We start from the raw sequence: 23453 nt of genomic DNA, 5'->3' as shown, positions 1-23453 counted from the left end.
ATCATTCAGGACTTTTTCGGCCTCCTCATGGGTGAGGCACCTCCGTAGAACTGTATCGACACCACGACGGTAAAGTGTATCACCGACGATCATGTAGTCTTTTGATTGGTATTGAATACGTTTTTGTTCGGAGTGGGAGGTATTAGGCCTATACTTTTGGGTTTGGAGATAGATGATTATATCTCCATACCATGGATTGCTTGAAGATATCAGAAACAAAGATTCATCCACGATTGTTTCTTCGGATGTTTCATCGTTGGACGACGATGGGAGATCGCATAATAATTCTGCGAAAACCAGTGCTTTCTTTGACTTGGATTTTACAAATTCCAGATCAAACTCTTGTAGAATCGCTATCCATTTTGAATATTTGTTCCCCAGAAACTGTAGCGACAATATATAAGTCATGGGGTTGCAATCTGACAGAATGGTAGTTTTTTGGAAGAGGACATAGTGTCGAAATGTCTGTATCGCTTGAACAGCTACGAGCACTAGCTTTTCAACATAATAATATTTTCTTTCTATATCATTTAATTTCTTACTTAAATAATATATAGGATGTTCAATTCTGTTGTCTTCTTGAACTAAAACCATTGCGATAGTTGTATCCATTGCAGCCAGATATAGATTAAAGTCTTTTTGATAATCAGGAGCGTACATTAATGATGCTTTCATTAGGGATTCTTTTAAAGCATCAAAGGAAGCTTGCGCAACCTGATCCCAGACAAAGGGCACTTCCTTTTTCAAAAGACTTGTATAACCTTTAGCAAGTTCGACGTAATTTGAAATGAACCTCCTTAGAAAGTTTGCTTTCCCTTGGAGTTTCTGAATCTGAAGCAAATTCGAAGGTGGAGGAAAATTTATGATTGCATGAACCTTACATGGGTCGAGACGAATCTTGTCCTTTGAGACTACAAAGCCAAGTAAACGACCAGAACTGACACATAACACACATTTGTGTGGATTGAGTCGTATCTTGTAGTGTCGGCAACGTAGAAATATCGCTCCTAAATGCTGCGGATGATCAGTCCGCTTTCACAAATGAGCCGGAAGGTCGTCAAGATATGGTTGAACGATGTTTTTGATGTCATGGAAGGCATAATTAATTGCCCTCTGAATGTTGCCCCTGCATTCTTTAAACCAAAGGGTAATTTTCAATATGCGAATGTGCCCCACGGACAAATAAATGCAGTCTTTGACTGGTCCTGTGGGCGGATATTTATTTGATTATACCCGGTGAATCCATCCATAAATGAAAAGATTTCACATCCGGCACATTCATCAATTATCTGGTCAATGAAGGGTGTAGGGTAGTTGTCTTTTGGACAATCTTGATTTACATCCCTATAATCGACCCACACTCTAATCATTCCTTATTTTTTCGTAACAGGAACAATATTCGATACCCAATCGGTTAGAAGAACTCGGTAAATGAAACTAGCATGGAGAAGCTTTTCAACTTCTGTTTTGATGGCAGTGACTTTCTTGGGGTGCACCTGCCGTAGTCGTTGTCGTACTGGTTTGACATCTGGATACATCTTGATTTCGTGTTCAACTATACTTGAGTCAATGCCTGGCATTTCTTCATATGACCAAGCAAAGACATCTCTGAATTCGCGAAAAAGAGCATTATATATTTCCAGTTCTGAAGGAGAACAACTTTTGCGAACATAAATATTCTCTACAACATCTGTTTTGGTCGAGATATTTATGGCGATAGTCTCTTCAATGTTGGACAATTTTTGCTCGAAATCCACCGTGTTTACAGTATTTGATAGAAAATCAAAAACTGAAGGATGATAAAGGTCATCAGGAGTATATTCTTCACAATTCGAAAGAAGGGAACAATGGTGGTAATCTTCCCATGGTGCCCCTTCAATTACCATTTATTGAACAATTCATTCGTCGGTGTCATGCACTCGCGACCAAGGATCTGAAGGGGTGCCATATTCCTTAGACCTATCTATCCAAACGCTTGATGAGCGTTGATTTGGGTTTGCCTCCCATGCTAGGAACATTGATTGCTACAATATTTCTGTTGGGCTTGGAGGCAATACCTGCACATGATCCATGTTGATATCATTTTCTGAGATATTTTTAATCGAAGATATCATATTGCAGGTTCCTACCGATGCTACTTCTGCCAAATTGATTGGAGGCGGAAGGGCAAAAGTTCCCATTAATATAGGGTCTTTTAGTAGGCCTACTCCAATATTTTGAAGCGAATGCGGGCTTCCATGGATCATTGGAATGCTTCCTGTAACTTGAGAACCATTGGGGAGGAAAGTTTTTTGATCGACGATTGTAATCCCTCCTTGAAAGGGGAATGCAATCTTCCTAAAATAAGTCGACACAACAGCTGCCATAGCATATATCCATGGTCTTCCCAGTAGGATGTTGTAATCGAGGTTTCCGTCGATTACTTCGACATCTATTTCTACTGTTTTCCCTCCTAGTTCAACCTTCAAGTTACTTAGAATACCGTATGGGGTATATGTTCGTCCGTCAAATGCTTTTAATGTCATCGAAGATCGTGACAAGGTTGGAGATCCTAAAGTTTTCCAGCAACTCATCGACATAATACATGTAGATGCCCCCTCATCAATAATTGTTCGATGAAAAGTTTTGTTGAGGGCTTTCACTTGAACGAGGAAAGCTAGTTGAGCTGGTAACTGAGGATCGTATCCTTTATGATTAAAGGACACAAGATTGGAATCCTTTGGGTCTATCCCACCGATGGCTGATAATAAAGCCTGCTTTTGGGATGGGCAATTTTGCAGTACCTCAAGTGTCGACATAGTGTATGGCGATTGGGCTAGATCTTCCACTATATTATAATGCTGTGCTGCTCTAGCACGAGGATTAAATGTCGACTTGTGTACTACTCCCTTTGGCAGTTTTATTGTCAACTCAGGAATGATGGGCGGCGCAACTTCTGTCGAAGTTGTTGTCAAACTACTAGGTTGATATTTATCCTTGTTGTTCGACAGCTGTGGATTCCTGTAATCTTTGTTCCTTGTCGATATCAAAGCATCATTTTTCTATTTGGAAACCGACAACATCAACACTTGAGACGGGGAAGCATTTCCATTGTCAACCAGATTTGTTCTTGGATTTGGAAACGGATCAGTTAATAATGTCGAGGTTTCTAAATTCTTGAAGAATTTTTTAAGCTCAGCTCTGTGTGGACAATCTGTTGTCCAGTGATCCTCATCGCATATAAAGCATGGACAATTTGGTTTCCTATTTCCAGAAGGGTTTGTAGAAGATTTTTTAGGTGATGATTCCTCCTGTTTCTTCTTCTTCCCTTTGCTTTTCTTGTTTCCCCCTGGTTGCTTGGTTTCTTTGCCTTTATCTATCGAGACGGCATTTACTTCCGAGGCAAGAAGTTCATCTTTCGCATTTTGACTAGAAATCTTACGGGCCTTTTTAGATGTAGCCTTTGTCGATTTCATGTCTGTTGCGACAATCACGCCATCGCCGGCATGAGAGTCATTGTTTGATTTAGGAGGAGGAGGGACTGAGAATTCCGGTCTAGGAGCATCAGGTATTTTACCGTAGAGCGTGCCAGACTGAGTGTAAATCAAGTCCAAATATTATGCACGAGCGATAACCTGCTCTTCGGTGATGACTCCCCCTTTTTCCACATCTTCCGTGATGGAAGGCAATAATGACTTAATAAAACATTCAGCTAAAAGCTGATCAGGAACATACGTTTTTACCATTCTACGTCGATGTCACCACTCATGTATATGATCAGATATGTGAGTGGCCGTTGTTTGTTTGAAATTGGTAAGAAGTTCCGTTCCCGTTTCGTACCTTATCGGTAACTGAAAATGGGTTAGAAAGGTTGTGGCTAGGGTACTGAAGTTGTCAAACGAAGCTCTGGGCAATTCGATATACCATTTTGTTGCTGGACCAGTTAACGTCCTCTGAAAAAGGCGAAGCCTAATCGAATCATCGTTTAGGGTGTTTGATGAACACCATAGATGAAAGTTCATCACATGATTCAACGGATCTTCACCTGGATTTCCATTAAATTTAGGAATATCTGATGGAAGTTTATGCGGAATCGTTGGCCACCAAGGGGCATAAGCAATTGGATCGTTTGTTAATCGATTTAAATCAGGTAACTCTAAAGTCGCCACGAAGGGTAACTGTTTATTCAGGTTAGGTGAAGCATACCCAGGATAAGATGGGATCGCCTGAGCAGTTGGTCTTTGCATACCAGCATAATGCATTTGATGCTGGTAACTTTGGTAAGGTTGGTGGGCATGACCATTGTAGAATGGTTGATTTTGACCGTTTTGAATATACGACTGCCCACTATTTGCAAAGATTTGTTGCTCAGATCCTTAGTATACTTGTTGGAATTACGGTTGTTGGTATTGCACCAGCCAGGGTTGTGAAGCCATGCGCTGTTGCCCGATACTAACTGTTTGACCAAGATGAGGGGTAATTGTACCCGTTTGGACCTGTGTCATTCCACCAATCGGCGATTGTGGTTGAGTCGCAGGGTCAAGAGGCTGTTTCATTACAACCTGAGAAACCTGAGGTTGGCATACAACAGGCAACGCTTGTACTTGCGACACCGTCACAATAGCTGGCGTAGTTGGTATATTTGACATAGGTAAACATTGTTGCATCAAATATACAACTCTTGGTTGTTGAGGTAGTATCAGTACCCAACCGCTTGATGTAATTCCAGCATAACCCGAATTTTGTTGTGAACTCCCATATGGATGTCCTCCCAGAGGGGACAATGAAAGGGTATACTGCCCCCCATACGGCGGTAATCCGGTACTTAAGGGAATGGTTTTCCCTTGAGGACTAGATTGCCCAAATTGACATCCAAATGGATCAATTTGCTGAGACTCAACATAAGAGTTCCCGGATACTATTCCGGATGAACAAACAGGAACGGACCATACCGTCGAAATGGCCCCTGAGTGGGCTCCTTCTAGCGATTGAGAGCTAGTTGGGACAGATGGTATACCGGCGAACATTGTTGGAGTGATAGCAGGAAGTTTTGTCATCGCTGTGTCGGATGACACAGTCCTAGATGTTGAGGGTTGTTCAGACATTTCTAGTCTATCCAAAAGATTACCTAGCAATTCTACAGGAGCTTCCGCTGGTGGTAGACTAATTTCTGATGAAGAAGGATACAGAGTGATCCCGACTCCAAATTGCGATGGAGTACTAGATGGAGGATCCTCCAAAATCTCTTCTATAGCAATCAGACCAGGTGGAAGAGGTAGACCGTCAGGTCCGTAGAATATTTCTGGTGCCGAAGAAGGTATGGAATCTGCAGCGACAGATGTTTGGGGAACAACACTCTCTGAACCGGTTGTAGATGGAACTGGTTCAGTAATACAAGTGTTTGCCCTCAGACTAGGATCAATACTACTGTCCTTCGGTGGCTGCTGAACTTCTTCTGTAAAGGCAGGGATACCAGAAATGTTTGGAGTAACCGGAGTCTCTGATGTTGTTGGAACACTTGTTCTAACTTTACCAGGAGATTTGGAACCGGTTAAACGAGTTCGCTTTGTCCGTAATAGTTTCGATTCCGGAGACAAAGACGGTTGACTCGTAAGCCTCTGCGAACGATGAGGTTTCAATTGACTTTCTTCCACGATTGCAGATTACTCGATCAACTAAAAATCAAGGGGAAGTATGTTTCCGAATTAGATGAATTTTAGATGCTTTGACACAACTTGTTTTTTCAATTTTTAAGAGTCGAGAAAAAACAAAAGATGACTCTAGTTGCCTTCAATTTTTTATGAGCCTGAAGTGACAAGTGCTCAGATGTACCTTTTTCGTTAAGGAGTCTGAAAAGGAATGAAAGGGACTGCTCTGGAAATCTAGGTAGAGGGATTACCAAACCAATCGCAAAACTACAGAATACTTTTTATGGTATGGCAGTCAATCTTCCCGAATGCTGTGTTCAGTGCATTGCGATCGATAGGGCGGCAGACACGGCTTCCTATGGATAAAGGATTAAGCCTATTGTGGTCCCCCAAAATATACTCGATGGTACATGGGAGCACAAGTCCATACTGGCACTTATCGTCTCAAAGTGGAGGAATCACCCAACCAACAGTGAGAACAACAGTTACCAGGCTTTACGACGCCGGAATACGTTTCTAGCCTAGACTTCTAGATGTTGTGCGTTAGGTTCCAAAGCGTTGTTAGATTCATTAAATTTATTTTATAGTTGATCTTGCTTAAGAAATTTTCCATTCAGGTTCACCGCGTGATGTAGATGTACAATTCCTAAAATACAATCTAAGATGATAAACAATCTTTTATCTTCTTTGGGCAATGAAAATCCTAGCTACTAAGGAAAGAAATATAGAATTCTTTCAACAAAGAGCAAAGAGCACACACTATATGCACTGTCCTAAATCAAACCAATCAAACAATCTAAATGCAAATGCACATGCATGTATTTGTTTTCAGCCTTCTTAATATGTGAATGATAAAAAGAAAGCTAATGCACAAATCTGAATTACTTTTCAAGTGACAATCACTAACAAGTTTCTTTTCAAAATCAAAAATGAAGATAATGACAACACTTTGCGATTTGGAAATGAAGACTTGCTTTCGACACTAGAAAAACTACAAATTTAGATCAAATACAATAGTAACAGGGTAATCGACTATCAAGAGCAATCAGACTCTCTTCTATGACTGAAAACGACACTTGCGACACTTTCAAATCAAGAAACGACAGTACAATTACGTTACTTTTTTGCAAAGAGAACTGAAAATGACTTAACAAATACACAAAAACATTTACAGTTCTTTGCACACTGGAGGTGGAATAATAGCAAGGAAAGGGGTTTCAAACAAAGGTGTACTAACTACAGGCAGCAAAATTCTTGAATAGATCTGAAAAGAGTGAACAGAAACCAACATTCAGGAATAATGTCTAGTCTAATCAGCGCACCTGTAACACAGTGAATTTGAAATGCAGCGCACCTACTACACTCGGGGAGTGTGCTGAATTTCAGATTCACAGAACAGAGAGTGTGCTGGGCCAGAGACGAGACTTTGCTTGGGTTCCGGGTCACAGTTTGCAGTTCATTTCAGGGATTTTGGCTGAGCAAGTGGTAATCAGTAAATCAACAATAGGGGAAGATCTAAGGAGGTTACTAGAGCCACCACAAGGGCAATTAGAGAGTTTGTAAATCAGTTGTTTAATTCATAAACAAAACCCAGAGTTTGACTGAAGCGGCATTTATCTACTTTGCATTTGCATAGAAAATGCAGTTCGAAAGCTACCTGGCTCAACTTTAGGCTCCGTCTGTAAGTTTATAAAATAAAAAAATGTAGATAAACAAACAACCTAGTCGCTCCCCAGTGGAGTCGCCATTTTGTTACAGGGAAAAGTGTCTATGCAGAATTGCTAATCCCACTAAGGTTTGGTAGCTACCTTAGAAACAAACAAAGTAAAACTACTTTCGTTTTCCTTTATGAAATATAGATGAGAGAAGAATAAAGGAGACCAACCTCTGTCTTGTGCTTGGTTCCTAGTTCGATTCCTCTCTCTTCTGATAGTCCTTTGCTACTTGCTTCCTTGTACACCCAGCTTCACAGAGTACCTGTAGAATCAAAGTAGCATAACACTATACAAGAACATGGATCTATAATCATAAACAATCTAGGATCAGATGTAAATTGACCATACAAATGCATGAAACATAAATGACACAAGAGTATGGAGGAAAACTTGAATATCTTTATTGATAATCAAGAAAGAGCCAAGAGAGTTACAACCAGTTGTTCTGACCCAGCATCATCCTCTCAACAAGTAAGCCCTTCTTCACCTCATGAAAAGCTTAGATCACCCAACGCTATGATGTTGCCTCAAGAAACCAACAACAATTCCTTACAAGATGCAAAATTCCAGCCTCTGGATCTTTGGGATGAGGGATCCATATATAGATATCTGTAAGGGAGATGAGTCAGCTTGTGATTTGATTAGTGTCTTCCCTCTGATAGTTCTTTCTTCCACTTGGAGATTGATGATCTCTTACTCATCCTTGGTCGAATTCAGAATGGCAAGTGTCACAGGAGAAGTTTCTAGAAGATTCCATGCTTCTCCACCTCGCGGATTGACACTGCCATTTGTCTCTTCTCGCCCATCGCACCCCATAGAAGGGATTTTTGAAATGCAACGTGCCCACAGAGTGTATTTAGGTGATATGCAATGCACTTTGCCTATGGAGTAGGTGAAATGATCCTGTTTTGACCGGTTCTGAGTGGTTTTTCATGGAGAACTTCTGGGAGAAGTTGTAATCAGTTGACCTTGTTCCTTTAGGGGTTGGAACAACACTTTTAGGGACTTAGGAGCCCTTGGTTTATGGAAATTTTATGCTTGGGGTTGCAGTGCCCAAAAATTTCTATAACAATCATGTTTTAATATCTTATTCGGACATGATGCCTCTTCAAATCCTATCACCTGACATACCAGAAATTGTTTCCTCACCCTATACAACTATCCAAACTCTGGAGGTGGAAGGAAACATGGGCAATATTTCAAAGAAATTTCTCATCGATATTTCTGTCAAGACAAACATCGTGGAAAACATCCATATTGGAGTGATTGCAATCCTGAGGAAATTGCATGCTTCACTTGCCTTTTTAAGGAATTTTGCGATGTAGTTGCTTGGTCTTACGAGGAAATGCTCGACATAGATACTTCTATTGTTGAGCATGAGATCAAGCTTTACGACAATGCTAAACTTGTTCATTAAAGACTTTGACCAGTCCATCCCCGCAAAATGGCAGCCATCAAAAATGAAGTAGAAAAGTTGTTGCATGCTCATTTTGTTTATCCTGTTCCTTTAATGGAATGGGTTTCCAATTGGTTCCTGTCGATAAAAAACAAGGAACCATCCACGTATGTGTTGACTACCAAGACTTGAATTCCACGTGTCCCAAGGATAATTATTTGACACCATTCATTAATAAAATCATCGATGACTACGACGGTTGTGAATCTTTTTCATTCATGGATGTATTCTTAGGTTACAACCAGATTGCTATAAAACCCAAAGACTAGCACAAAACCACCTTCATCTACCCATGGGTCATCTTTGCCTATCAAAAACTCCCATTTGATTTAAAGAACGTCGGAGCAACTATTCAAAGAGCCATGGAATACACATTTCACGATATTAGCCATATCATTCAAGCTTACTTGTATGACCTTCCAGCCCATTCCAAGCAACGAACGCAACACCTAAACCATTTAAGAGCCATCTTTCTTAGGTGTGGGTTTTACAACATCCGTCTGAATCCATATAAATGTGTTTTCTTTGTTGAATCTGGACGCTTACTTGGATTCATTTTCTCCAAGTATGGGATTAGGGTTGATCCCGATAAGGTAAAGGCAATTACTCAATCTATTCTACAGCTCCAACGTTTGCAAAGGAAGGCAGAGTTTTCACGATGGTTCATTGTAAACTATTCTAAGTTGACGAAAGGCTTTATGCACCTACTTAAGAAGGGAGTGCCATATCTGTGGGATGATAAAGCTCAATGATCATTTTATGCCTTGAAAAATGTGCTTATATCAGCCCCACTCCCTAGTGCTCCCAACTCTGGCTGCGACTTTCTTCTATACCTAGCAGCCTCTCCATCCTCTCTTGGAATGGTTTTGTTTCAAACTCATGATGACCAGAGTGAGCATGTGACCTATTATCTGTCGAAAGGCCTGGGTGGGCCCGAACTTAGATATTCACATGTGGAAAAGCTGTCATTGGCAGTTTCCTTTGCTGTCAACTGATTCTGACTATACATCCTACTACGATAGACTACTGTCATCGCCTTGGAGAATCCCATGAGACATATTTTGTATCGTTAAGTAATTGGAGGAAAATACTTGAAATGGATAGTGATCCTCCAACAATTTGATTTGGTTTTTACAGCTGCTAAGGCGAAGAACTCCTTAGTCTTCGCAGAACTTTTGTCGGACCTTCCCATCATAGATCCTAACGAGATAGCCCACAATCCTCTTTTGGATGAAGTTGTCTATCTTATTGACACCACTAACCCTTGGTACAGTGACATTCTTGTCTACCTCTAAGCACAACAGTTCTGCCCCGAACTATCGACAGGTGACCATCGTTAGATCCGCCACAAGCATGAAACTATCTAGTGATTAACGATACTATATATCGTCATGGTGCAGATACAGTTCTTCGATGTTACCTCACCTATGAAGAGGTGGAACATGTTTTAAATGACTTCCATGTTGGGGCATGTGGTGGTCATCTTTGTGGCATATTTGTTGCACATAAAAAATTGTGCGTAGGCTATTACTGGCTGACCTTGTTCAGATATTGTGTTAATGCCATCTGGTAATGCCATCCTTGTCAAGTGTTCAGAAAGAAAATGCACGCTCCTCTGGCCCTACTGCACCCGGTTATCTCTGTGGGCCCCTTTTCCAAATAGGGATAGACTTTGTAACTTGCAATCCCGTTTCCTCTGTTGGACACAACTATATCATAGTAGCTGTGGACTATTTCACGAAATGGGCCAAAGCCCTTCCCACCCACAGGGCTGATGGGGAAACCAAGATGCTATTCCTATTTAATCAAGTTATCTATCGCTTCGGTATACCCCGCACTATCTTTACAGATAATGGGTCTCATTTCCAGAATCACATGATGTCTGACTTAACATCGCTGCTAGGTTTTTGCCAGGATCAATCATCCTCCTACTACCCCCAAGCTAATGGTCAAGTAGAGGCCATTAATGGTGTCTTAAAGACCATGATCCGTAGGTTGGTAGGAAATCATAAAACCAATTGGCATCGAATGTTATATTCAGCGCTATGGGCATATCAAACTTTAGTAAAAACTGCCACATGCTTTACACTGTTTCAACTAGCTTATGGCCTTGAAGAAGTTTTACCCATTGAGTGTCAGATCCCTTCCCTACAAATAGTCATTGAAATCCTACTTGGAACTATTGTTGAAGAGGAGTGCCTACTATACCTCAATATACTAGATGAAACTCATCGAGATGTCGAATTAACACTCGAGGCTCCCAAGCATCGGGTAAAAACCCAATATGACAAAAAGGTCAAGCCTCGTTCTTACCAAGAGGGAGATCTTGTTTTTCTCTATGATAAAAAACATGACCTCTTGGGGGTAGGAACACTTCAACCCTTATGGATAGGTCCCTATGTCATCAAGAAAGCCCTCTCAAAAGGGGCATATGAACTTTAGGACTGGGAAGGAGTCGAGCCCAGAAATGGGCTCTATCTGAAAAAGTATTATGTCTAGTATTTCACTAGGCATGTGCTTTGTAATTTTATGTATTTATAAGTTTTGTTTCCCTTTTCGGTGCAAATGAATTGTTTTGATATTTATTGGAGTATTTGTATCATACATCCTTCTCGGAATTCAGATGTCTTCGCTACCCTTAGCATACATAGGATATGTGGATGGTGCCAATCATCACACACTGAACATTGCATCAGCTGCTTAGGTCATCTACACACCTGAGTCAGAACTATTTTGTTCTAAGGAGTCTTTCTTAGTACCGCCACCAACAATATTGCTGAGTAAATATTTCACTTCTCACTGAAGCGTCATCAAGGGACATCTCCAATCTGGTGGTCAGGTTAGACTCTCAGCTAGTTGTTATGCAATTTACAAATCGTTATCACATTCGTAATCCAACCTTGTTACATCATTATTTAAGGGTACGACTCTTGGAACGTCAATTTGAAATAATCATATATGAACACATTCCTAGAGAATTTGATGCAGTTGCTGATTCATTAACAAACTATGTGTTAGATTGGCATTTGTCTCATTCACTATAGAAGCATGCATGAAAAGTAAAAATTTACAGAGTTAAAATTTTTACAAAAACATTTAAAAAAAAATTATGCCATCAAAATACCAAAATGTCTATATATATATATATATATATATAGATAAAATCCAGTCTTTTACATCAAAATATTCCAAAACTTGGATGTTTTAAGTACAAAATGGCTACTAAGCCTAGCTACAAACACCCTTTGGCTACACCAAAACACCTACTAAAAAGAGCCTACTACTCCTGAAATGCTAAAACCACTCTAGCTATCCTCCGAAGAGGAACTAGAAACTGCTCAGGTACACCGATTGTGTGTCGTTGCATATGAGCGGGAATATCCCTCATAGGAAGGGGGGGCACATCCATGCTCAAGCCCTCTAGGTTCCTCAGAACCTCATGAATACTGTCGACATCACCCCCCCTCAGCAGGTAGTTTGCCTTCTCATCTCATATGGAGGGGTTCGCCTGTAGGTCGTAATGGTGCCACATTTGTGTTAAGCATAAAGCTTCATGTCAGTACTTGTTCACCCATAAAAAAACATCACATAAACATTCAAAGCTAAAAAATACTTGAAGTACTTTGAAAACTCATTCTCACCTTGAGGACCCCAGCTGGTCCCGGGCGGCAGCATCAAGTCAGGGTCATCGGTGAATTCCATGCCCTCATAAGCATAGTCATCAATCATCACGATCTGGCCATGAAGCCACTAGAAGAAATCTTCCTTGAAGAAATGTCAGATCGGTCCTCCTCCTGTGCGAGGATCAAGTGATGACCATCGGCCCTGTCTTTGCTACCTTGGATCAAAGGGACCTAAGCTCATCCTTGGGCGCATAATAAGTACCCCCTTAAGAATGAATGAGACTATGAGAGTACCATACCCAAAACTTTGTTGGGTTTGAGTCTTGCATGTTGTTAACTCTGCCATCAACTGGTGAAGCACTGCTTCACACCAGTTGAACATCTGTAGTTGGACAAAGTCAACTGCAAGCAACAGTTGGACCTTTGTCACAACATGGGAACTATTTGACCCTGCCAACCACACAATCAACCATAAAATGGCCCTCATAGACCTAGACCTTATCCTCTATATGGGGACCTTGTTGCTGACAAGTCCACTCTCAGGGATGCAGTAGGATTGCACCAACTCTAAGGTAGATCGTGGATCAGGCCTACCCCCAGTGAGGTTTTCCTATGCCCCACAACATGATAGACTGGTTAAAAAGTATATTTCATCATGGTTAATAGCCATCTCATGATCTACAATCCTGAACACTTGCTCATGTTCATCCCAACGCTGGATAATCCATCTCAATAAATCCTCCTGCCCTTTCATCAACTCTAATTTTGCATAATTCAATAAACCGCAATAGTGAAAAGCAAGTATGCATGCTAGATCATTTCACATCAGCAATTCCTGGCTATCATGGGTCTGCTCTCTCCATAGGCTAGTCATTATGGCCTGAAACCTATGTAAAATAACCTAAAAATAGGTCAAAAATGGGGCAATACAACTTCAGGAATCACTGCATGAGGTTTTAAACTATGCCCTCAAGCTCTAACACTCCCCCAGTGGTACACAGGGAGGATTAACACCCTCCAGTAGGTTGTATAGGGTATTTAACACTCCCTACAGGCTAGCCAGAGGGCATTTGTGCACAAATACTGCATTAGGGTACCTCAGATATGCAAAAATCCACCCAAGAAACTAATAAGAAAGGTTAATCAATGCATAGAGCAAGGTTTTAACCTCTACCTCAGACTGATGAAACATCGAATGGTTGCTTGGATCTCCTACAATGGTTCGTGGTAAATATGCTCCTCTTTGGCTCGAAGATGCTCTCACAATTCTCAAATAGTGAAAATGCTGAATGTGAAAGCTCAAAAAACTTCCTTATATTTATTTTTAGAGACATGATTTTTTGGAATCATTAAAGAGGAAGTAGTCCATTCCCCATGATTTTTTATCATGCATGAACCCATATGGATGGGAATTGCTGCCTTTTTATACCTTTTTCCACTTTTGATGAAAGTACCCTTAGGGATGAAAAGCAGTAAAGCACTGCATGTAATTCTCAATGAGCGCTTTTCTTTTATGGGATATTTCTTCGCTCTCAAAAACTAAAAAATCCCCAAGTTTATCATTGTTAGCCTCGTTAAACGCATACGATGACGGCCTGAGCAACTCTTTTCCACTCTTTTTCTAGCTCATTAAACTGAAAAAGATCATTGAGCATTCTTTTTAGGCGCTTTTTTCTCACTCATAAAACTGAAAAAATCCCGAGTTTTTTCTTTAGGTTCGTTAAACATTTATATAGATTACCCGAACATTTTTTAGGTACTTTTCTTGCTCATTAAACTGAAAAATCCTGAGTTTTTGTCACTAGGCTTGTTAAAACATCTACGACAGCAACAAGAGCACTTGCTTTTTTGGGACCATTTCTCGCTCTTAAATCAAAAAATCCCCAAGTTTTTCCCCTTCTTTGGGCTCGTTAAATCTACAAAGAAGGAATGAGCAGTTATTTTACCTCTTTTTTCTTACTCAATAAACTGAAAAAGATACCTTGAGATTTCTTCATTTGACTCATTAAAAATTTGATGAAGGTATTGAGTTTATCGTCGCGTGACTCATTCAAAATTCACGACGAAAAATGAGTTTAGTCTGTCTCATCGTACTCGTAACAAATGAGGTCGACATCTATTTGAACATAGGTTTACTCTTTATCCGGATTCAATAGATTAACTCACAGAAAATCAATCGATCCGGGTACACTATTAACCTTTTGTCGCACCCAGTTAACAACTATGACAAATGGACCACCCTGGAGTCATTCTTTATGATCTTTTCAGACTCTCTAAATATGAAAAGACCACCGAGTTGTCTCGTCTTGACTCATTAAATTAAATAGATGAGGTATAGAGTTGCTCTTTTTACGATCCTTTTCAAACTCTCAAAACATGAAAAGATCGATGAGTTTGCCTGTTTGGACTCATTAAACTAATCAGATAGGGCATAAAGTCCCTCTTTTTGCGATCCTTTTCAGACTCTTAAAATATGAAAATATCAACGATTTTAACCATCTAGACTCACTAAACTAATCAGATGAGGAAAGAAGACAATACAACTGCATTTAGTGTTAGAGAGTGTGGTTTGGTTGTAGTCATTCCCTTGAATATGGCATTCCCTCAGATAAACCTTCCTTGTGACGGCCTTTCAATATGAATCCTATCGTCATATGAGTTTTAGCCTAAATACCCCCATGTTCTTGCATCTCTGTATCCTAACATTCTTCGGTGTTCATGAGTCTAGTGTTGCATGGTTAAAACTGTTGTCTTGCCTTCTGTTGTTCAAGGGTTAACCTTTCGTTTCCTCCATCAACCCCTCAAACATATCCTTTCATCATGCCCTCCGTCGTTTAGACCCAATGCTCAAAGACTCCTCAAAAACCAAATCATTCTTGTCCCATTTCGTGTCGATTGATGTAGGATACATTATTGCCTACCTTTCGACAGGTATCTTCCTATCGACTTCAATACTCTGTATAGGAAGACAACCTAGAAACACATTTAGTGCCTTGGTACTTGCAGACATTAGTGGCAGGTCACCTTGTGTTTGATCAGGGGTTCTCATTATTGGCTCCTGGTTAAGTGATTCTACAAGTGTTCGACAACAAAAGCATTTTTCACACTCGCTGGACTGTACTGTGCATCATGGAGACCATCACCATTATTGGTGGCCTTCCTCGCATCTGTTAATGGTCTCCATTATTGATTGGTAATCAGATGATTTCATGCATGTTTGACATCAATGCATATATTCACACGTATCAATATATGCTGTTCGATGAAGTGGAAATCAAGACCTTGGGTAGAGGCTTGCATCAATCAGCCTTGCTTCCTCTCCCAAGTTGCATAAATGGTTTTTTGGAGACAACTCATAAGAATGGTCCTATTATGACACCAGATCCACATTGTTCTTATCGGTGGCTAGCATCGTCATATCTCTTTTCTAAGAAAATCACTCTGACATAGCTACTAAGGATGGAAATGCCTGACTCAGGACATGATTTTAGTTGTTTTATATATACGTGTTGTATCAGGTTTCCCATACCACCCGAAGCTCTGATCCTCTTTCTCTTTTTGTCGAAGAAGGAAAATTACAGTTAAGTAAAGTATTTCGGCCATCGTCGCAGCCTCTGATCTAACACTTTATGGGGCATCTATTATACAGCAAAATGACCCCCTCATCAGCTCAGAGGGGAAAGACATGATAGCTGAAGCAAAGACCAAGATCACAAGCCTTGCTTCCACACTAACGTTGGCTAAACACTGACAATATGCTTTATAAAGCTTCTCTGTAAGCCTAAGGGAGCGTTAGTGACCCTACTAACTCTAGTTATTAGTCTGGGAATAGAATTAGTGGATCCTAATGAGCATCTAGAGGTCAAAGGAAAAAATTGACTCATAAATATCTCTATATTCCCTCCTAAATCCACTCAAAAAATAAAGAAAACATCTCAAGTTTGACCTATTTGTGGGATTTCTAAATCCTAATGAAGGAGGCAAATGGGAAAGAGTTGAAAAGCATGGCAACATCATTGCTTTTACCTTGAGAGACTCATGGAGGAACTTGGAAACCCTAACTCAATTGCTGCATAAGCAAAGATAGGGCTATGGTGATAGAGATCAGATCATTTGAAAGGTTAGCTTACTTGATTGTCGAGCATAGTCTCAAATCTAAGCATAAAAAGTTGGTATGAAGGGAGAGAGAGAGAGAAGTTGGAGGGGTAAGGGAAGGTAGATGCAATAGATGGTTGTAATTACTCTTCCGACATTAATATAGAACTGCAGTTGTACTATCTACTCCGTGGTGTTTGTACTATCATTCATTTACTTGTTTGTCAATACCTTTTAGCATGAGTAGTTTAGTTATGTGTAACTAGATGTCTTTTATATATTCATGTATTAGTTATCAAGGTTGTATGTTGTGATTATGCTTGTCTCTACTATGTGTAGGACTTGATCTAGAGCCGGCTTAGGGGACTTCCACCTAGCTGTGTTGTGCTTTCCAGCAAATCTACACGGAGGCTTGAGGTAATCAATTTGTCTTGCTTTGATCATTAGTTATTGTTTATGGACATTCATGTAACTTTGTGACAACTCTAGATAATCTTACCGTCTACCAAAGGTCTCGGGAATACCTTTGAGGGTATCTCCATTCTCCATACACCATGCATTTTGTCCTATAGCAGAGAATAGGAAACCCAAATATGAATGTTCTCGACAATTCCAGATTTAATGGAAATGTCAAGAGGCATAGTAGCAGTAATGTTTCCCATATTACCCTCTGATAGGACTTCATGCACCAGACAGGTGTTTGAAGTGGATGCATTGGGAAATGAGGAAAAAATGCTTCAAGACATGGAGGCATCTCATTGAGGCTGGGAATAAATGAAGAACGATGATGGAGACCATTCCAAGGAGTTTTGTTCAGAGACATAATCTCAACAATACTTTGGTCAGTCGAGAATGTCTCGTTCAAAGGATCCAGAGAATCCGAAGGAACAAGCCAAGGAGATGGCACATAAGTGTCCAGGTTCATACTAAAAACAACATGACTTTCTAAAGTGGCCATCGAAGCTAAGACAATTTCTTGATAGCTTTGTTCTAATGGACTTAAGGCATAGAATCACCAAATGAATCAATTTGATCTCGAGTATGAATAATCCAAAGATTCGTAGAAAATGAGATCATATTGATAGAAGAAACATTCAGAGGTGGGAGAGTAAAAATACCCATTAAAGGAGAGTCCTTGAAAGGACTTGCTCCCACACTCTCATAAGGAATCTTAGTATTTCCCACATAAGGGACATTTTCGATTGATGAACCGGAAGAGAAAAAATATAGCTCATCCACAATGACAATTTTTCCTTCATGAGGAAAATGAAGCACCTGGAACAAAGAAGAAACCACACAAAACACAATGTGGGTCTAGCTTCACCAGAGAAGAAGGCTGTAGTTGAGATTCACATCTACAACTTCCACTTCTAGCTCAATGATCTTTCCCTCCAACGTAATCAACAAGTTTGTGAGAATACCATATGGATGGGAGCCTCTGCCATCAAAGGCCTCCAAAGTGTTTGGGGATTGGTTAAGAGAAGGAGAGCCAATGACATTCCAACATGAAACAAACATGATGCAGGTGGAAGCACCTTCATCAATAATAGTGTGATTAATCGTCTTTCCTTTAATGAGAAATTCTATCAGAAAAGCAATCTGATGAGGAAGACGAGGAATGTGGTTTTCAAGATCAAACGTAATTAAACTCGAATCAACAAGATCAATAGAACCTATAACAGACAACAACAATTTTTGCTACATTTGACAGGTTTGGATAACCCCCAAAGAAAATATCGCCAAAGGTTCTTGGGCTAAATCCTCAACAATATTATAATGTTGTGTTGCACTCTAGCATTTGTATTATAAGACGATTTACGAAGTACATCTTTGGGAGGTGGTTGGATTATGAACCCATTATTAGGGTGCTCAATATGGAGTGGACCAGAACTGGACGGTGTGGAAGTAGAAGGTATATCAATGACTTCTTTCTCCACTGTCTACTTTTGCGATGTTTGATAGTCTTTTGTTCGAGTAGCAATCGAAATAGGTGATGAACCTTGCATCATAAAAACTTGGGAACCAGAGGAGGAAAATGATTGCGGTTGATCTACCAATTGCATCTATTGAGATGGAAAATGTTCTTTCAAAATAGTTGGAATCCCTTTCAATAAGCAGTTAACTTCAGAATGCCTGGGACAATACTTGGTGTAATGATCTTCCTCACAAATGAGGCAAGGATATTTCTGCTTTCTTTTAGAAGCATCATCAGCAGATGATTTGGGTGGATCCTATTTTGGGGTATCGATTTTTTCTTTACCTTTCCCATTTTTCTTACCTTTGGGGGCCTTATCTAGTTCGATAGACTAAACAACATGTACCTCAGATGTTTTACCAGGATTTGATGAATTTTTTGAAGGATTATTGGAACCAGTGCTTGAAATAGATTTCTTCTTCGAGGAAGCCTTCATGGAAGTCTAAGACACAGAACCAATTCCACGATCAATAGGTGGTACATTGGGAGAATTTGAGGTTGCCATCTCTAAAGATGGTCTCAGAGAATCAGGAAACATCTCATATAACGTGCCAGATTGTGAATAAACTAAGTATAGATACTAAGCACAAGAAATAAATTTCTCTTCAGTAACACATCCACCCATAGCTATATCCTTAGCAATCTTGTTAACGAATGATTTTGTGAACAATTTAGTCAACAACTCATCAACAATCTCGAATTTGATGAGGTGACCCTGGCATTTCCATTCATGGATATGATCGGAAATGTGGGTCGCGATATCTTGCTTAAGGGATGTGAGCAAATGAGTTCCAGTTTCATACTGAACTGGAAATTGGAAGTGGGTGAGGAAGGCCATAGCTAGAGAGTTAAAGTCAGCATAGGTTTCTCGAGGAAAATCGATATACCATTTGGTGGCAGCACCTATTAAGGTTCTCTGAAAGAGGCGAATATGGATAGAATCGCCAACATACAAATTTGAAGAGCACCATAAGTGATATGTCATCACATGGGCTTGCGAGTCCTCTTTAGAGTTTCCTTCGAATTTAGGGAAATCACTTGGAATTTTAGTTGGAACCAAAGGCCCATAAGGTGAATGAAAAATAGGATAATTTGGGAGCAGTGATACATCAGGTAGTTCCAACGTAGCAAAGAAAGGCAATTGCGTATTGAACGACATGTAGGGCCTTTTAGGAGACCCAACTTACAGGTTCCAACCTTGTTGGTAAGGAATTTTACCCCACAGTAGAGGATTTTTTCCACACGGAACTTGACTATTCCCCCATTGAGGGTTGCCTTGACCATAAGGTGGATTTTTTACAAGGTAGATTTGATATTGACCTACCATAGGCCGCTGATAAGAATTATACGCGGCATATGGATTGTAAGGTTGTTGAACCTATTGACCTTGAACCTAAAGAGATTGGCCCTTCTACTGTAGGGGTTGACCATGGGCTTGCAAGGGCTGACCTTATTGATACGCATATGAAGCTTGCTATTGCAAAGGTTGACCTTGTGTCTGCAAAGGCTGAATTTGCTATTGTAAAGGTTGACCTTGCCACTGCAAAGGTTGGCCTTACGAGTACAAAGGTTCAGTAGGTTACTAAACTAACTAAGTTTTCTACTGCAAAGGCTGCTGAGACTATGGCAAACATTGTCCCTACTGCTATAACAGTTTCCCTTTCTACTACAATGCTTTCCCTTAGTACTGCAATAGTTTCCCTTGCTGCACCAATGGGCGCCCTTGCTGCTGCAAAGGTTGTCCTTGTTGCTGCAGTGGTTTTTGGACAGTTCCTTGGGTTATAACCTATGGATATTGATAAATTCAGAATTGAAATTGACCATATCCACCAGGAATAACGGATTGACCAGGCTAGACATAAGCTCCTACTTGAGGAATGTAAGACAGATTAACCATGGCTTGAGAACCATATGGGACATAATCCTGTTAGAGTGGAATTTGAGCCATATAAGGTTGTTGATACTGGATGTTACCTGACTTGGATGGACCAAAAGGGTTATGAAAACCACAAGAAAAGGTTTATTAACTCCAACCATGTGAATTTGTAATCCACTCACATTGGTTTCACTTGACACAAGAGGAATATTTAGATTATGCCCCCCAGACAATGCAACATTCAATCCATTTAATAGAGGGGCAGAAGAACTAACTGAAACCTAACCTGAAACAATCAGTTATACCGAAAGGGTCAGTTGAAATGACGATATAGGATGCGATGGAATTGTAGGTTGAACAGGAACTGACATGAAAACAGTTTGTACATAAGTACAAGAGGTCACGTTTGGAATGAATGAACTAGATGTAGGAAAAGCATTTGAATACCAAATGGGACTTTGATACAAAGATGAAGCACTAGGAGTACCTGAAATTAACTGAGCTAAGGTTGTATAACCAGGTGGAAACATGGGTCCACTAGTTTCAGGAAGGGTGAGAGATGAAACTCTTCCTGTAAAAGGAAATCCTTCTAGAGGAAATTCATACTCTTGTTCATCATTAACATGAAGAGTATGAGTAGCGAAAACATCTGAATGACCTGGAGAAGAGGTTTGGATTTCACCCTCTGACTCCATAGATCGAAACAAATGCTAATGAGGAGTCCAAGATGTGCGGGGAGATAACTCCAAAGGAATACCAGGTTGATCGTAAGGATGCTGAGGAGATATCACAACAAAATTGAATAATGGATTCGGTAGATGAATGACAAGCCTCGGCAAACTCTCAGGGGTCTGTGGACTCTCAGTGGTCTGAATACGATTTTCTAGGGTCTCAGGATGAGATTATTAAGGTGACCAGGAATTTGATGGAGGTGGATGAGAAGATAGGGGTTGGATACATGGAATAATCCCAAGTTCAAAACCTTAATCTTCAAGTGACTGAGGAAGCTCCGAATGAACTCCTTGGGACGACCCTTCAGTATCAGACAATGAAGGGGAACTGTGAGATGAAATCAATGGTCTAGCCACAATTACTACCTCTCAAGAGCAGAAAAGGAAAGGATATTTGTTGTGGTATTATCAACAATCTTGAAATTAACAAGGAATTACTCAATATTGGTCCAAGAAGCAACTGCTTGGGTTTGACATGTTTATCGTGGGCAATTATTTTTAGAAGCAAAAACTTTTCCTTTTCATCTTTTAAGAGTCAAGAAAAGGATGAAAAGGTGACTCTAGTTGCTTTCAAAGGTTTAGAGAGCTTGAAAGGACAAGTGCTCAATGATCTTTTCAAATTTAAAGAGTCAGAAAAGATCAAAATGACCACTCATGTAACTCTAGGAAAATGGAGTACCAAGTAACCATGAACTACAATATACAACTCAACAAATAAATTTACCAAGGATTTGATGTACGTGATGACAATCTACCCGAATGTTGTGTTTAGTGTATCACATTTATAGATTGACAAACTCAGCTTCCTATGGATAAAGGTTTGCAACCTATAAGGGTCTCCCTTTATATACTCGATGGTATGGGGAGCACAAGTCTGTGCTAACACTGTCTAATGCAAGAGTGAACGACAACTCCTGAGTCTGATAGATGCTGGAATATGTCTCTAGCGTAGACCACTAAGTATGAACGTTAATGTTTCAAATTATACTTAGATTAATTGATAGATTTTAAAGTTAATCTTCAAATTATGTTTTGATTTCAAGGCCTTAACGATGTCGCCTATTCCTAAAATGCAGCTAAATGATGAAATTGAAATCCTTTCATTCGATGAATGTTATCTATGTAAGGAAGAGAAAAACCCAAATCATGCATCAAACAATAAAAAATGCACCAATGACAATTTTCCAATGCTAAATGCAAAATACGAAATCTCATCTTTCATATCATAAGAAAATGCAATGGCAAAACAAAACTATAAAGTGAACTACCTTAAGATATAATGATGATTTCTTTTTCACTTTAATGCAATCAATGTAATCTAGTGCAAAAATCAAAAGAGAATGCAAACAACTTCAATAATCATGAAAATCCATTTCACATTAATGATTTTGAATGCATCAAATGCTTCGAAACCTACTTAAAACATAAACACTTTCTTTTTTGCTTTTCGAAACATAAAATCCAAAGCAAATACTTCCTTTCAGTTCAATCGAAACAAACAATTATGTAATCTATTGCTTCCTGAATGGTACTAAAGTGACTTTCAAAGAATCTACTCAATTCGACAATAATTAAAACAACTTAATACCCAAGAACCAAAAGTGATTTGCAAAAGATGTCCAAACACAAAAAGACTCTTTAACAAAGGTGGTCGTTCTTTGAAGAGAAGAACAATGAGTGAATGAAAGATGACCTAGAAGACCTAAAACCATAGAAGAGAGATCAAGCTCCAAATGCACTTCAAACCAAATAAAGAGGTAATTGTCACTGGACAAACATGTCAAACAAGACAAGGACACTAAAGTCACACTGGTAAGCCACTAACAGAAGGCAAAAAACTTAAAACAAGAGGAGAAGCCCTAATTTTCTTTAACCTCTATTATCATCACACCTTTTAACAAAAAGCAATGATCATTGCTAGTGTAATCAACATATTTGTGATGTCTTCGTGACTGTAAGAGCCAAAAACATGATGGTCAAGAAAGATAAAGAAAAAACATAAAATCTTCAAGAGAAACACAAATCAAGAACCTTCAAGTAAATACCAGAAATTGAAAATAGTTATTGACAAGATAACAAGTCTGGGATTGGACAGTTGGTCAAACTCATCATAAAAACAAGGTGAAGGATTGGATGGAAACGATCATAGGCTTCCCAGTGGAGTCACCATTTTCTTTTCTAGGTAAATCCTCTCTGCGGATGAAGATGATCCTCTAGCCCAATGAGTGGGTCTAGCAACGAAAGTGACAATCTACTAGACACTTTCCTAAGTTGCAATTGAAAAGATTGACCAAGAAGATGGCCTACCTCATTCTGATGCTATCTGGATCTCCTTTGTTGAAGACCTTGGATCAC

Source organism: Pinus tabuliformis, chromosome 7 (assembly GCF_031772625.1).
Source record: "Pinus tabuliformis cultivar Carrire ecotype Pingquan chromosome 7, CPIR1, whole genome shotgun sequence".
NCBI classification, from domain to species: domain Eukaryota; kingdom Viridiplantae; phylum Streptophyta; class Pinopsida; order Pinales; family Pinaceae; genus Pinus; species Pinus tabuliformis.
Note: the sequence above shows the minus strand (reverse complement) of the source record.